The 17,502-nt window shown below is 37.3% G+C and overlaps 1 protein-coding gene across 2 annotated transcripts in view; it reads left to right on the forward strand.

Annotated features, from left to right (window-relative positions):
- Positions 1-17,502, forward strand: part of MEIS1 (Meis homeobox 1) — a 147,625-nt gene that overhangs the window by 102,768 nt on the left and 27,355 nt on the right. The gene's annotated exons all lie outside the window — the stretch shown is intronic.

Here is a 17,502-nt window from a genome sequence, read left to right on the forward strand (position 1 = left end):
TAACAACCGTTTTGCTCTGTTCATCTTAAGTCATTGCATTTTACATGTGCAAATTCATTTTTAGTTTAGTAGCAAATGACACTTCAGAAGGAACGGAGTTGACTAAAATACTCTTCCATGCTTGCCAGTACAAAAGTTCACTTTTTATAACAACGTCTGGTATTGCCTTATTTCATTTGAACAGATTGATTTCCCCCCTTTCTGATGTTAAAGGACATTTGGCAGTAATAAGTTTATACGTATTAAAACCCTGGGTAAAAGAGAGAGCTGCTGAGTCAAATCACTCAGCTTACTTCCCCCATTGAGCCCTAATGTGTCCCAGTCCCCTCCCCTTTCAGGGAAAACATCATCAATTATGAGGCTGACAGGAGCCTGGGATTCTGTGTAAGTTGCTCCTTGGGGTTATTCATCTTGGACCAAAAAAAAAAAAAAAAACCCTGGCACTCAGCAACATTCATCACTTCAACCTACATAAAGTAATTGAGTAAACTGTGGGGTGAATTATCAAAGGGAAAAAGGGAAAAATATTTTGAATACACAGGAGGCAAATTAGTTTGGCCTTGAATAACAGGCAAAATTGAGTCATAAACTAATTTACTGTTTAGAAACTCTACATTTTGTAACTTGATAGTGCTGCTGAATGTGTAGATTAAATCATCCTTTGGCTGTAGGGGTTACAGTATTCTTCCATATGTCCTGATGTTAAGTGCTTTGTATTACTACACAGTGCTGCTAACATAGTTGCCGTATTCCTCTGTAGAGGTGCGTTTTCACTGTTGTGTAGATTGACTCCTGTCAACACTCAGTGTGTGCCCATGGACGTGATGCTGTGTAAGTGATTTTTTTGTAGTGTGTAAACACCTTTCTGGTCAATGGCAGTACTGTAGCTAAATCTAAGATATGACTATTATTTAATTCAGTGGGATCATATGAGAAATGTGTTTTTATTTTAAAGTGTTTTGAATTACTTTTGCTAGAAAAGATTGCCAAGTGGGATCTTCATTGTATGTTAAATTGATACAGCAATGCCTCCGGTAATTTAGATTTACAAATTAAATTGTTCCTTTTTTAGAAAAAGTACCTTGTACAGTTGCTTACATTGAGAATTTTACCATACTTCACTTATCATAGAAATATAATAGGGCCCTGATGAGATAGGAGTTACTATTTTATTAACCATACCACATGGGTTCTTTAAATATGTACTGTGGCATCTAAATAAACATAGATTACATAGAGGACTCTTTATCTTAGAGCTGGCATTCCTTATCTCAGAACTTCCTCCCTCCCTCTGGTTGTTAGTTCTGTAAGAATATTTAGCAAGCATAACTTACAACTGATAACCTTTGAATGTTAGTTCAAGGAAAATGTGCCAGGGTAACAAAAATCATACAAATTATGCTTCAGCCTATTATAATAAAAAAAATCTGTGCCATAATGCTGATTTAGAGAAAGAGACGTTTGCCAAGGCCTTTATTCTCGGAGCAGGATGTGAATTTGGTCTAGACTCAAGTGATCAATAATTTTAATATTTGAACAGTAGTAAGAGATGTCAGGTGGAATGAACCGGTGTGTATTTCTTAAATCATCCCTCTGCTGGAGGTCTTATTTTTAACTTTCTTTAACTACCACTTCCCGTAATGTTTCACTTGGACAAATTGCTTTTGCTCTACTGTTTGGAGCTGAATTGATCTTGACACATCACTCAAAGAGGCTGTTATTGTCACTTCTGTTTGATGGTAAATGATATACACCTGAGCATAGGAAATAAAAAGACACTGCAAAATAATCACCAGCTTATAGTCATACATAAAAAAACCAAGTGGCTCAGGACGGTAGTGAAAGCAAAACATGAGCTGTTTTAAACACGCTTTTTGAGCTTGTGAGAACTACTGACATATGAACATACCAAGAGGGTAATAAAGGTCTTTGGGGTCCTTCAAACATGAATTCCAAAAAAAGAGAAAATAGAAGTCCCCCATTCAATACCGCAAGGCAGTGTCATCACAATGTTGGAAAGCCGACTCACAGCTACTGGGTTATTGCGGGCATTTCTGCCCTTGTCGTTTGGATTACCGCTGTGCCACGCGTGCAGTTACACAATGCATAAAGGCGAGGGTTATTTCTAGGACAGATAATTGAACATTAATACTCGTTGACATTGTCGTAGGAATGATATGTCAACCTGACAGGGCCTATGTGCTTACATCTGCTGATTGGCTGCAGACGAAGGGGATGTTTGTCAGATCAGACCCGGGGCCTCACTGCAGTGGAGCCAAGGATGATACAGCCATTAATCATGAGCTGCCATCTTGGGCGAGATACTTTCTATAATATGTTATCGGCTAGGCTTTTTATTTTTGGGGCGTGATTTTACAAGAAGTATATTTTTTTATTGTTTGTGATACAACAAACCAAATAGGAATCAACTTTAATGTTAGGCATGTGTTGCATATATGTTTGTTGGATGCTTATATACCATTTTTAGTATCAAAAAAAGTGAATAGATAGAAGGTACTCAGAATGGTGCAATTTACGACCAGGCTTACATAAAGTGTCTCTGTTTTATTCTTTGTAATCAACTCCCATAAAATATAATACTAATAATTTCTAGATTTCATATAGTGCTTTTCATCAGTAGATCTCAAGTGGGACTAGAACTCTTGCACATTTCTGTTGTCAACAAAAATTTCTAGGCAGTTTGTTACAGATAAAGCAAGTGTATCTCAATGGTACTCTTGTCCTCCCCCCTTCCCTCCCCCCCAAAAAAAATCTGAATGGTGTCTTTCAGTATATTTATTGCAAGTTTTCAGGGAGCTAATGCCTTTGTCACAGTATTTCTATAGCCACACTTTACTAAAGATGTAACCATTCAGAGAAACGAGAAGATGAAAGACTAATTACAGATAGTAAACAACGTGGTAGTACTTTCTCCTGCATAGTTTTTGCCCTGCATAAAATATTATAAACCTGGGCCCTTGAGAACCTCCATAATACCATTTTGGTTTAACATCACAGATTTTAAAAATCCCAGTTGCACTGAAGCCATGAAATAAAGCTTTCATCTGTAAAAATGTAGTGTTTCTTTGTTATTAAAATAAATGAAACCTTTAAACAAAATATATGCATATAGTAGTCAAATTTGTCATTTAGTGCCCTCAGAATGATGCAATTTTACATTTTTTAAATTGGAACAGTCATCTTAGAAAGGTTCATGTCTGCCGTAAGAGTAGATGAGCCAGGTCTCTCTTTTGCTTTATGACTTGTTAGTACAGTAAACTCTTTCATATCCAACATTCTATTACCCAGAACTCTCACAAAACTGGCATTTTAACCATAAATAAATTTGAGTTGTGTTTTCCATAAGTACAGTACAGTTAAAGTAAATACAAATAAATACAGCAAATACAGTATAAGTTTACACTGTACAATACTACTGTTGTAGGTAAAGTACAGTAAACCCTCGAGTTACGCAGGGTTGCATTCCTGCAACTCCAGCGTAACTCAATTTTTTGTGCAAGTTGTGGAGAGCTGGGAAACTGACCAGACCACCAGGGCCGGTTAGTTTCTTGGCTCCCAGCGTGGCAGGAAGCTAGGACCCGGGGGAAGCCTGATTTCCAGCTCCCCGCTGCTTGCAGGACCTGGGAAACTGACCAGCTCATGGTGGGTCAATTTCCCAGGTCCCCAAGTGGCAGGGAGCCAGGAACCAAGCAACAGCCTGGTTCCAGTCTCCCCATGGGTTGCGGGACTGGGAAAGTGACAAGCTCATCACTGGTCAGCTTCACGGTTCCCACAAGTGGGAACCAGACTAAGAGCCTTCTCCCTCCCTTCCCCCAGCCACATGGCTGTCAGACAGCCACTCAGCTGGGGGAAGGGAAGGAGTAGGCTCCAGCCATGGGGCTGTGGGTCTCTCCACCCCACCTGCTGGGGACCCCGCAGCTGGCTCTGCTCCAACTGTAGGGCTGTGGGGTCTCCCTGCCCCAGCTGGGGAACCCACAGCTGTGGAGTCTTCCCACCCTGTACTCCCCCCGCACGTCCTGTTGCATGAAAGCAAGTTATGTGCATGTTGAATGCATATATCTTGAGGCATTACTGTACTCTGCATACATTTTTGTTTGTTTCTTAATATCTAATCTCGTTTCTCTTTAGTGTTGTGCCTTGCTAGGTATAACTCTCTGTTATCCAGAATATTTGAATATCCAGCAACTTCCTGGTTCCAGGGCTCCTGGATATAAAAGAGTTTACTGTACTGACTTTTTTTTTTGGTCTTTAGCTACTTTCATTCAGGTCTTTGCAAATGAAAGTAGACTGCTCCTCAAGTGAGGAACAAAGGCATCCAAGTTTTTTTGGAGCTTAGTATTGACAAAATAAATTAATGTGTTATCGTCCTGAATAACTGATGGCTATCATATCATGAACATGTTGAAAGCCACATTGCATCTCAATGTTTTTGCTTGAAAATGCATTGATTGTGTATTTAATGGGGTACTTACGTTGGCATGTAAGTATGGTTTGTTGTTGGTGTGTCTAACTCCAAACTGAAAACTATTCCAGACAGGGTCTTGTAGACTGTATCCTTTGATTCTGAGGTTCTCCATTTCCCCTCCCAATCCTCTTTAGATGGTTATTAATATGACATGTTTCCTCTCACTGGAAGGATAAGAAAGGGGCCACCACTCCCATCATTGCCAGTGTTTCTGGTTGGATCAGTCAACAGCAGATGCTCATACAGGCCCTGATCTTGCAATGACTTGTGGAGGTATTTAACTTTGTGTTCTGGGTAGAATCTACCAGACCCATTTAACTGCTGAGAATGATGCTTCTAACTGCTGTAGGGCCAGGACTTCACCCTACCAGTAGTTCCTTTGACTTCACTGTGAATGCTCAGTGTGCAAATTCTGTTATAGTAAGCACCACACTCCACAAGGAGTCTCACTGAAAGTACTACATGGTATTAGTAAGGCCAGCACGGTTTGGCCCATAAAGATTAATCAAAATCCATTTGAAGCCAGTGGGAGTTTTTCCATTGACTTTATCAGGAAATGGATTGACTCTTTACAGAGGACTCCAAGGAGTCCAAACATGCCCTCCCCCCAGAGAAATAAGATCACATGAACTTTTTTGAAGGCTAAGCTTTTCATAAACTTAATGTTCTTAATAAATCATAAACATCAATAAATTGTGGTCTTGTAAACAAACACACATGCTGCTAATTTAAGGCTGGAACATGAAAGGTGAGGAGGAAGAGAACCAAAGGTCTGCTCCACCCCTTGTTTATTCTCAATTGACCTAGACAGAAACAGTATTACTCTGTATTAGTAACAGAGAGAAAGCCATGCTAGTCTATACACTATCAAAACAAAAATCAGTAAAGTAGCACTTTAAAGACTAACAAAATAATTTATTAGGTGAGCTAAAGAAGTGGGTCTGTCCCATGAAAGCTCATCACCTAATAAATTATTTTGTTAGTCTTCAAAGTGCTACTTTTCTGCTTTTTTGTTTTGATATTACTCTGTGTAAGTATGTTCAGTTTACATTTAAATTCATTACTATTGTCAGCTAGATTCCTTTGGTAACTAGGATAAACAGTTAATTAGAGCACTTTTTCTTTTTTAAAGGTCTAAATTTACCTTCTAGTAAATGCAGTTAAAATTAGCCTGCCTCATCAAAAACTATGCACAATTCTTCCTCCTGAATGCAGTCAGAGATTTCACCTCATAAATTTGTGCAGATAAATTCTCAGAAAGCAGAACTGCTTAATTAAGTTTACATTTTAAACTTTACTCTGTTATTCATCTATGCAATATTACTAAACTTGAACTGTTTTAACAGAAGATGACTCATGATCCAGGGTGTGAAGAATGCAATTTATGAGGGAATCTAGTGGTAGCAGTAAAAAAATGGAGAATGAACTATCAGAGATGTAAAAGCTGACCTGAGAGAACTTTTCAATAACTTGTCCTGTATCAGAAAGTGAAGAGTTTCATGAAAACTAGTTCTAGTGCAGGTAAATGGCATTTGAATTTCAACTTCAGAGCTGGGTTTCTTCCTGTCTGGCAGATGTTGAATTGATAATGCCTCTGTGTTAAAGAATTCTGATTGTTTCTTTTGCTACCTTCACAGCTTATGAAAATGCAAGTAGACCTACCTAATGAATATTAATAAGAATATCTAGATAACATATAAGCTCCTAGATCTTTGGAGCTTGAATAGAGTAGTCAGAGAATTGCTGTGGCTTTTCGTTCCTTGGAATTTACATACTTTTTCAGAAATAAACTTCCATAATATTTTTATATTAGCATTTAATAGCTGCTGATTGGCAACAACAGCTGCTTCTCTCTCTTTCGTTCTCCACAGTAAGAGATATTTATATATAAAATATTTCTTACTGTGGCTAGCAGTATTAAGGCATTTTAAAGAAGGGGTGAAATTCTTAGTTGAAAAGAGAAACGGGTTCACCTTCATTAAGGTTCAGTCTCTTTTAATTTATTGACAGCCAAGTGATAGCTATATCACCAGCAATGAAAAAGTGTGTGATTGGTTTTGTTTGCGTGCACGCGTGTGTGTGTGTGTGTTAGACAGACAGACCAACACACACATATAAAGCATCTATGATGGTTAACCAGAGAAATGAGAATGATGCTGATGAATTCTGATATCTGTATGTCTTGAGTCGCTTTAAAGTAAATTCCAAGCTAGTGTGTTAGATGCACTTTTATTTAAATAACATTTTCATAGATTTTTAAGGCCAGAAGGGACCATGACATCATCCAGTCTGACTTCAGACACTAAAATAATATCGTGGAAAGCCTTATTTCCAAGTGGTTAGAGCAAGAGAATTGAGAGTCTAGGGCCTCAGTCCTGCAGTTGGATCACATGGCCCAAATGGAAGGTCCTCTTTAAGTCAATAAAGACTCACACAGGTGCAGGATTCCACTTGCATAGATGGGGGATTTCTGTTGTATAAGAGGCCTTGCCTTTGACTTACCCTGTGACCTCAGGAAAAAATCTTGGTCTCTCCGTGCCTCAGTTTACTTCTGTGTAAAAGGCCTGGTGTTGCTGCGTCCTGTGACTTTTACCCCAAGGTCTCGCAATATTTGGTGGTTTTTTTTTCTTAAGCTCCAGTTCCTGAAGTCAGGGGATTACAAGAGAATTTCATTTCTCAGTTAAAAGAAAAATTAAGTTTTTAGAAAAGTTTGAAAATTTGAACCCTAAAACCTCAAAATCCTGAAGGCAAATAAAAAAAATCTGAGGTCTGTTTTGTTTATAGTCTTCCCAGGATCTGAGCAGCCTGATTTCATGAGTGTGGATTGTTTTGTTTTTTGTTGGATTAAAGTGGATAGGGTAATATTTGTCTCTTAAGAATGCTGTTTGTGAAGATTGATCCATTGTTTGCAAAGCACCCAGGCAAAAAACATGTATCTATATAACTAAAAATTATCATTACATCATTTTGTGGTTCTGTTGAAAGGAATTCCACAACTGAAATATCTGAAGTGGAAATCATTTGCATGCAAAAGTTTCTGAAAAACAATAATGGGGGGGCAGATGTCATATTTTGTTTGCAATTATAAACTAGATTTTTTTTTGCTTCTAAATCTGTTTTACTTGGAAACAAATGCCTTCTAAATCCATGCAGGAAATTTTGTAAAAAGAATCCATACCACCCCCTCTTTGCATGACAAAAAGGCTAAAAAAATTAGCCAGATACAGGGAAAAAAAAGTCATTAAAATGCAGTTCTTTCAGTTATATACCATTATTTGTCATCTTTATTACTTTTCTATAGTTTTCATCACACCTTTAATGGTATGCCTGGTCAGAAAGGTGAGATGGAATGTGAACACACTTGGCTGCAGAAGCTGCTGTTAGTGCCTACTAGCTGTGCTTGAATCCCTGTCCCTGTAGATTTTAATGTCCCCACAGACTGCTGGCAGCCTGCTTCCAGCTGTGGCAGGCATGATGCAGTGAATTGCTTTTGAATGTTCTTTACTCAAATAGGCAGTAATTACAAGCTTAAAGAGGTTTAGTGGTCCAGTAAACTACATAATCACCCCTGAATTAGCCTGCGCTCATCAGTTGCAGTCCAGCAAGCTCAAGTCTGCTGTTTGTATGCACTCTTTATCACATAGCAACCTGAGCAGCAGGTGTGGAACAGCAAGAATCCCCCATAAACACAACTGTCTACTGGGGACAATGATCTCTAATGAGATGAGGCTACACCATCACTGTAATTTAAGTGGGAAAATTAACGCCAGTAAATGTGTACCAGTTCCAAGAGCTTTTAGTTGTATTGGGAAGAGTGCTGTTTCTCTAGGTTTCCCTGGATCTTTAAATGAATCTCTCTCTCTCTCTCTCTCTCTCGTCTCTCTCTCGTTTAAAGGAACAACACATTTTGTGTACTTTATTCTCTTACAAGGAGATTTTGTAAATATTTCATGGTGGACAGGGCATCTGTTCAAGGACTTTTGATGCCACCAAAGATTTCAAAATAACAGCTTTACTTTTCATCTCCTTCCATGGTGCTTTTTCTAATGGCAACAGAGAGGTAGCCACGCTAGTCTATGTACTATGAAAACAAAAAAGCAGTCCAGTAGCACTTTAAAGACTAACAAAATAATTTATTAGGTGATGAGCTTTTGTGGGACAGACCCACTTCTTCAGAAGTTCCCATGAACGCTCATCACCTAATAAATTATTTTGTCAGTCTTTAAAGTGCTACTGGACTTGTTTTTTGTTTTCTAATGGCAATGTGCAAATATAAAGCCATTTTCTTGCTAAGACAGTCACCTGTGTGCGTGTGTGCATGCACGCGCGCGCGCAAAACCTTTTGGTTGCTCTGTCAGAAGATTTCCAAACTGCTCACTTGTCGTGCTGTGTACTATAAAGCAGGTTATCTCTTTAAGACAGTTGCACTACTTTCTCGGGGAACTTTTTGAATAGAACACACCCCCTTAATGTTCTTCACTGTAATCTCCTGACCCAATAAGGTGTGCTTAGGGGTTGTTATCCACAATAGAAGGAGGGAGGTTTTGAAATACAAAACATAGCAAGACAAAGACAGAAAGCAGAGAACACAAATAAGAGGATTGGCCAAAGCTGCTTGGGATTACTACCACTACATGCATCTGATGAAGAGGGTCTTTGCCCACAAAAGTTTATGCTCCAAAAATCTCTTGGAATGCTCATTGTTTTCACCTCTGTTGAAATCACTTACCAGAGATTGTTGACTATTTCCAAGCGTACCTGTTTATAAGTTTAATTTAATGCAGATAAGAATAGTGAATTATTACTGAGAACAGGTTGCTAGTTAGGAGATACTTGCCTGAATTAATCTCCTTCAGACTCAACCTACAAAACAACAAAAGTGCTTTTATGGACTTTGGTTTTATTGTGTACTTCTTATTTTTGTAACATTCAAGGAAATATTCTATTCAGAGTTGCGGATTTTTCCTCCTTAATAGGAGCTTTTAACTTGGAAGAAGGTGGGGGCAGAGAGCAGATTTTATGAGCACTGTTCAAAGATGGATTTAACTTTCTGAGATCTGACTAGCCTTCTGATGTGAAGTTGGATTAATTAAAAAGTTTGCTTTTAAGTCTGTGAATTTTGGTTATAATTGGATTGGAAGTTAGGTAATGCCTTTACTCTGTTATTTTAATGTCATTCATGTAATAGTTCATTGCTGTTTGTACTACGTTATAATTAAGATGTCACTTACTTTTAGGATGCACCTTTTTGTATTAATTACTTTTTTCCTAAATTGTTTCTCTTTAAATGCACTTGGCTTTTGTATAGTATTCAATTGTAAAAACAGTCCAAACACCCTAGACTTCAGAAAGGGAAAGTTCATCACCTCAATAAAGTATTATGTAGACTGAGCTAATAAAATAACAAGGAATTATTTCTGTAATGAATTAACAAAATATATTGTAATATACCTAACCAAATGCTTTCCAATCAGGATGATGTCTTCTGTATACAGAATGTGAAAATACAGACTGAGAAACAAGTGGGCATTTACTATATTAATGCTTCTTGTTCACATCTGACATTTTGTGCTCGCTCAGATTTTTTTATAGAAGTGGATGAAACTAAGGGACAGTCGACAGTCTCCTTGTATTTTCCCATAAAAGTTTATGTGTAACTGTTCATATTACACAATACTAATGCGACATTTAGCCATGGTTAGCATTAGTAGCCTCATGCAATCTGCATTTAGGGCATGATCAGTGATCAAAGTGGGCTATGGAGAATGGAAGGTTCCTAAATCACTGATCCACTCCTCTGCTGACTTCTGGTTCCTGTTTCCCCTTCACGGGAACTCAGACAGAGCCACAGGATTTAACTAGAAGGTATGGGATAAATTTAAAGGGAGCATTTAGTTCCCTGCGTCTCCACTCATTTGTGCTGTGGTAGAGTGAAAGCTTATCTGTGAAGTCACTGGAGTTGAACTAGTGTGAGCAAGAATGAGGTTCATGCCTCAAAAAGAATGAGTTCCATTAGATTGGCTCTAGTAGCAGTGCAGGACGCTCTGTAGCTTGGGATGTTTAAATCTGAACTGGCGATGCAGTGGGGCATATGTTGTAGGGAAGGAACAATATTGTAGCTGCAAGGAGGTGGAATGGATTGTCTGTTAGGCTTTTCCATCTCTGGCTTATGTAATTTCCTGCATAGGGAATGAACTGAGCTCCCCTTGCTCCACTCCCATCTTTCTCCCACTTAAAGAATGCTTCCGTCCTGTGTAAATTGTTGGGGCCCACCAAGCCATTGCATATATATGCTTGAGTGCTGGAGAGGATATTTGTATGTGCCAAAAGAGCAGAGGTGGAAAAAGTACCCCAAAAATTACTGGAGTAAAAGTGAAGCTGCTTTCACTACTGGATATTCGAGTATAACCAAGATGTGCTCTGTGTACGTGCGAGCATATGCGTACTTTTACTCAAGTAGTTTTCCAGAGGGGCAGCAGTGATTTGTACTTAAGCACCCCTCCCCAGCAGCTGTACTTTTACTCAAGTAACTTTTTAGGTACTTTTTCCACCTCTGCAAAACAGCTTCCTAGCCTGCTCTTACAAGAAAGTATCTACAAAAGGGAAACGGAAAGAGTGAACTGCAGAGGAAGGAGGGTACACAGAGGATAGCTCTGCCCCCTCCCCCAAACAAAACTGGGTCTCTTTTTTAAGATACTTTTTTAAGATACTTTAAGATACTTTTTTAAGATACTTTTAAGATACTTTGTATGGTATATTTTCCCTATTGTCCTTACTAAGGGCCTGATTCAGGATCCTTTACTCCTTGAGTGGCTCCCGCTGGAGTCAGTAAGACCTTTTGTGGCGAAAGTTCCTATTCAGTATCTGTCCCTTGGGAATTCTCTGATGTAGTAGAAGCGAAACTGTACTGTATCAATGTATACTGCAAAATATGGAAAGGCACTTCAGTTACTTCAGATATGGCACGGTTTTTATTTATTTCAAAATTTAAAGAAAGGAAATACGGGTTTTGGTTTTGCATTTACAGTTAACTTTTCAATAACTATCAGTACAGGGATTTAATAACAATATTAAAATCTCATTAAGAAGCAGAGAGCTTGTTAAATTATTGTGGATATATAAAATATTAATTTAAAAAGATGACTAGGTCTGTTTTGTATCTCCTATTATGTTTACTCATTGCATGTGTTTTAAGCACTGAAAAAACAATAAAAAAATGTTAAATAACAAATCAGCCAATACTGTAGCAGTGTAGAGCTGATTTACAGGGATAAACTATATAACTGGGTGAAAGTTGTAACGGGTTTTCCATTGAATCCTCGTGGATATATTTAGAATAAAGTGATTGCTGTGAAATAGTTAGCTTTTCCTTATATGCACCACTCGGTCTCATGTGACAAGCAAGACCCAGTTTTCAGCTTCCTAGTTGATTCTCTTAGCTATACACCTCAGCTTGGCAATTTCTTAGAGCCACTATTAAATAGGGCTTATCTACAGACTAATTAATCCGGACTGAAAAATGAGCAAACTGACTCAATGAATTGTTTTTATTGCTCAATCTAAATACGCTGGTCGAGAATTAAGAAAGCAGGTTAAAATCTTGTGGCTTTACTGATAGCATTCCAAACACTTTGGCTACTTTGCCGGTGCAGACACCCTCGTTATTCTTTTGATTCCACCATGTGTGAGGATACAGAACTCAACTACTATAAATTCAAGCTATGTTCTTAGACTACACCATGCACTGCTTTTGTAATGCAAATAGCATGCACAAAGTGTCTCTTTGATAATGTGCAGTGAGGAGACAAAAAAGCATTCACTGAAACAGTAAAACTAATTCATAAAGCTGGAATACAATGAGGAGGCATGATGGATATTTTTAAAATGTATCTAGATCAAGTTAATTGTGAGCAATGTAAACAATTCAGGTGCACAACATATAAGCCCTCTCCCCACAATATCAATTTATTCACAGTGACAAAGTTTTGATTAAACATGTTTTAAAGTTATATACACAACTGACTTCTGAGCAGTATCCAGATGATCTGCTTACTCTATCTATTAACTGACAGGCTAGGTTTAGAAACATAATACAGCTGAGTAGAATCATTAAAATAAGTTTGCATACATTCAAAACATTTAATTCAAACACTTTATAGCTAAATGCAGGAATGCAATGGTTAATATACTGAAAGTCCATGTCACAGGCATTTTTTTGAGGGGAGGACAAGTTTTTTGGGGGTAATAAATGTCTCTCCATCACATACCAGAGTTTAGCTCAAGGTCATCTTCCATTAATGCATTAAACTTAGCTGTGGAGGAGGCAGGGGACTGGAGGAAAAGGATAAAAGAACTTCTGAAATTGTTCTCCCAACATATTCAGCCAAGCAACAGAACATGCTTTGATAAGAGTTATTATATTGGACAGTTGCCATAACTCCTCATATTAGATCAGTTCTTCCTGTGCCTATTCCCATACCTTTTAAAGTATAACATATAACATTTTCCTTGAAAATTGCTTCTATCTCTGTGCTTTGTTATAGCTGTTTTGCAGTTTGGGTGTAGAGGCAGTTCTGTGTCACAAGAAATTACTAATCTGGGGTTTGAGAAGGGACAGTTTAGCCTTCCATTATCTCAGCAGCAAGCTCTGTACAGGATTATTTTCAATTTTTCTGCAACCATTACAATGTGCTGTTATAGTGGGCAAAGCAATGAGGGAGGGAATGTTATTGATACTTGGTTACCAGGGCAGATAAGATAAAGTGTATCACTGTCCTGGCTTCCACATTTGCAGTCAGTAGTGGAAAATTTGATGAAAGGAGTACATTTGGACAAGGAATATCATTAAGATATGGGTCTGGTCACTTTTCCTCTGTATTTACTGTAGAGTTTCTTTTTTATTCATTGACTGTAGTCAAAGAATAAAAAGTCTTATTGATTGTTTGGTTTAACTAAGTTCTCCTCTGCATTTAAAAAAAACAACACGTTTTATCAAGAATGCTACTGTTTAAGTAGTTTTATTAAACTGTTCAAAGAGAACATAAAGGAAAATTGCATTTGCTATTTGTCAGTTTCATTTCTTTGATACTGCTAGTGTAACTACTCTGACTTAAATTTTGTCAATAGTCTCAGAGGGGTAGCCCTGTATGTCTGTAGCATCACAAAACAAAACAAAACGAAACAAAAACGAACAAACAAACAAACAAAACAAGCAGTTCTGTAGCATCTTAAAGACTAACAATTGAAGAAGTGGGTCTTACCCACAAAAGCTCATTACCTAATAAATAAAATTGTGAGTCTTTATGATGCTACAGGACTGACTGTTTGTTTAGTTTTTTGTTAAATTTTGTGCATTAGTTTACCTTTTCAAATGATTCCTAACTGTTCATATTGCATATTGTCCTAGGCAAATCTCCTTGGGACAATTTTCATTTGCTTGAAAACTTTGAGGGGATTATTAAGCAATCACTTCTTACTAAGCCATCATTACAAGTAACACCACAGAGCCACAAAACATCGTATGTGTGTTACTGAAGAGAAATTATGCCACCGTTTTAGAGAGAGAAGTGGACGAGCTGACTTTTATATTCAAATTCGGCACATTAACACATGGTTTAAATCGTGATGGGAACTTTCTGAGTCACTATAGGGGCTCGTCTGCATACTTGGCTCAATCTAATTCTTGATCTTCCCCCCCACCCCTCCACTCTCTGATTTGCTCGCCTTGATTATCTTTTTCTGATTTGTCCTCCTTGCTTACTGTTTTTGATTCTCTGTGTCTTAAATATTGAGTCTGTTCTGGTCTGGCTATGGTCTGAAGAAGTGGGTCTGTCCCATGAAAGCTCACCTAATAAACTATTTTGCTAGTCTTTAAAGTGCTACTGGACTGCTTTTTGTTTTGATTTTGGTACTAGGTTTATTGTAAAGTAGGTTTCAGAGAGGTTAAATGTTGCTCTGTAACACTGCTGCAACCTGTTGAACAGAAAAAAAGTAGAATGTGGCTGCATTATTTTTACATTAATGCCTTATCCCTTACTTGTTCTAAGCCTGGGTTCTTTTAAATGTGTGCCCTATTAGCTACCTATTTTCATAGATTCATAGATCCCAAGACTAGAAGGGACCAATGTGATTATCTTGTTTGACCTTCTGTATCACACAGACCATAGAACTTTCCCAAAATAATTCTTAGAACATATCTCTTGGAGGCACTCTTTTCCTCTGGCATCAACAGGAAAGCTAGTCGGCAATCTCCCAACATACATGTGTTCGATTGATTCTGGGAAGGAGGGTCAGCCTTCCCCTACATAATCACTGTTTTATAGCTTTCATTCATTCCTGAGGTGTTAATGTAGATCAAATGGAAAACACTCCAGAAAGAACGTTTCAGCTACTGCGCTGCCGTATATATGGTCCCAATCGTTAATTCTTATTGTAAGATCTAAAGGTAATTTTGTTTGTTCTCCTAATGTGTTGCAGCTCTCCCAGTGGTCCTGGCATATCCTTTCTCAAATTCACATCTTGATCAATTGTTTGCAAATAATTAAGCTTTTAAGAGATAATAGGATGAGGCTAATGCACACAACAAAGTAAAGGTCTGGAGTCACTGTTTATTGAACTGTGGGTCCAATTTGCTTTGATATCCCAAAGTGAACTCAGTGTTAGGTATACTTACCAGGTGAAATTGGTGCTATATTTATAAGTGACTTTTCAAAAGAGTACCTTTGTCCCTTTCAAACAGAATTAATCAAGGAGTATTCTCATAGAAACTTACTGCTACATATGTGTAAAGAAGATGAGCACTGATAGGACAGAATGAATTTCCTATTTTTTGATAAAATGGCAATTCTTAGGATTTTCCCCTTTATCTCTGTTGCAGTGTGATGTCTGCCATTGCCTGTAGCGTATGCCTTACTAACCCGGTGGGTGGGAAAGCAACAAGGCTTTGAGAGTTTTTATAGCAACCTAGCCTGTGGCATGTTGATTCACTGTCAAGTCATTTTTTAAGCCTACAAAGGCACAACTCCATAGTGTCCATAAATAGCTTCTATAATAAGGATGCACAGTGTTCAAGATATTTTAAACATATTGCTTCTCAGTGTAAAAAGCCTACCTCATTGTGAACTTTTGGCTGAGAGGGATTAGCTACACGAAGTCATGGGTTTCATGTGATTATAACAATTACAGAATTTTCATGAAATTCAAAGTTTATGCTGCATTAACTCAATAACTAGGCTATGGAAAAAAAATCAGATGACCTGAAGCATACCATGGTTTAAGGAATTTTGTTTTGATGCACTTAAAGCAATTATTTATACAGTGACTGCATTATTCTGATGACTAATTTTATCCGGTCTTGTCTATTTGGAAAAAAGTCCAGAACAATTGAAAATTGCTTAATGGAGACAGAGTTCTCAATTCTAATAGCTAGAGGCTATCTGGTAATTATTGCTTGCTGCATATAATTAGACACAGTTTGTTCAATTACTTAAAATCAGATCACATGCAAGGTGACAAAGCAAAATGAGAAAATAAAGCATATACTTTTATGAAAGTAAAGTTAAAATGAAGAAGTAAAACTAAATAATTGAAAGACTTCACATCTTCATTCTAAGGTTTTGAAGAGAATGCTGAAGCTATTTTAAGCTGAATGGTCAGGTTATTCTAATGGACAAAGATCAAATGGATAAAAAAAATGGACAGTGTGCTGCGCAGTATGTAAGCATAAAACTGTTTCTGAAAATAAAGTGCAAATTAACTGCAGAAGCAATTACATTGGCTCAAAATTTAAATGGCATTGATGTTTTGATGATAGACCATAAAAGAACTGAAAGGTGACTAGCAAACTCTGCAAGAAGTGGCTATTTTAGTACATTCCACAAATAATTAAGTATAGTTTCTATAAATGTTCTTTAAATGGTTGTGTAATGTATATGCCCAGAAAATATAGTTGTAATTAATTGAAATGTAGCTCAGTTGTAATTAGCAGTATGGAGCTAAGCCGGAAGTATTTTCGAAAGGTAAAAATATATTGGTATTTGAAAGTTTATAAGATATGTTCATTATACATACTACACTCCACCACTGATGGGTAAAATCACATTAATCATTTTTCTGGGTCATGGGCTTTTTTTCTTAGTGTTAGAATCCACTGCATTGTGTGTTCTGTTCTGTTGGACAAACTCACAAGAGAAAGCAGATTGAATTCTGAGGGTTCATAGTTTGCAAGATGAGCTGATTCAGTAATGACTATTAGTATAACATAGCTACTAGATTTCTGGTATTACCACAGAAGTAAGACCACTGGATTTTGAATGATAAATTTCTATATTTTCAAAAAGTTTTAGTTTACATGTTTTGTAATCATGTATCTAACAATATTACCAATGCACAGTGGAATGCTTGTGGGAAAATGGATATGTGCACAGTACAATGAAGCTGATAATGTGCTGTTTGGACGTGTCAAATCTGTTTCATTCAAATTTCAAAGTTCAAGCTTTATTAAGTTTTATTTTAAGTTTTATTGGAATAACTTTATCATGCACTGGACCAAAAGTTAGTCGATGGTGCTCTGACATTTAAATTTCAAGTTAGTAGTACTTTCGGCTATAATGTAGGGCCAGAATAAATTGCCCTAAACACTGTTTCTTCCGGAGAATTGCTGCATTTGTGGTTTTGGTTCATTTTCTTTAAGGAGAATACTACTTTAACAACAAGGGAAATGACGCTGGCAAAACTGTACCTAAATTCATACTTGGATGTGGTTTTTGCTTTTAACTTATTAAGCAGTTTGTATTCATGCATAAGTGAATTTTCTGAGAAAGCAATCAAGTTCTCACAAGACATGTTAACTTATGACTTAATTTTAACATTATCTGCATTTAAACTAGTCGTTATTTTCTGTCGTTCATAATTAGCGTATCACAGCTATGTTAATGTCAGACAAAAATGTGCTGATCGTTGACCTTTTATTGGCCTGTGTTCAAAATCCCAGCATTTGTGGCTGTTCAAGATGCTGA

The sequence above is a fragment of the Carettochelys insculpta genome, chromosome 3 (assembly GCF_033958435.1).
Source record: "Carettochelys insculpta isolate YL-2023 chromosome 3, ASM3395843v1, whole genome shotgun sequence".
NCBI lineage: Eukaryota > Metazoa > Chordata > Testudines > Carettochelyidae > Carettochelys > Carettochelys insculpta.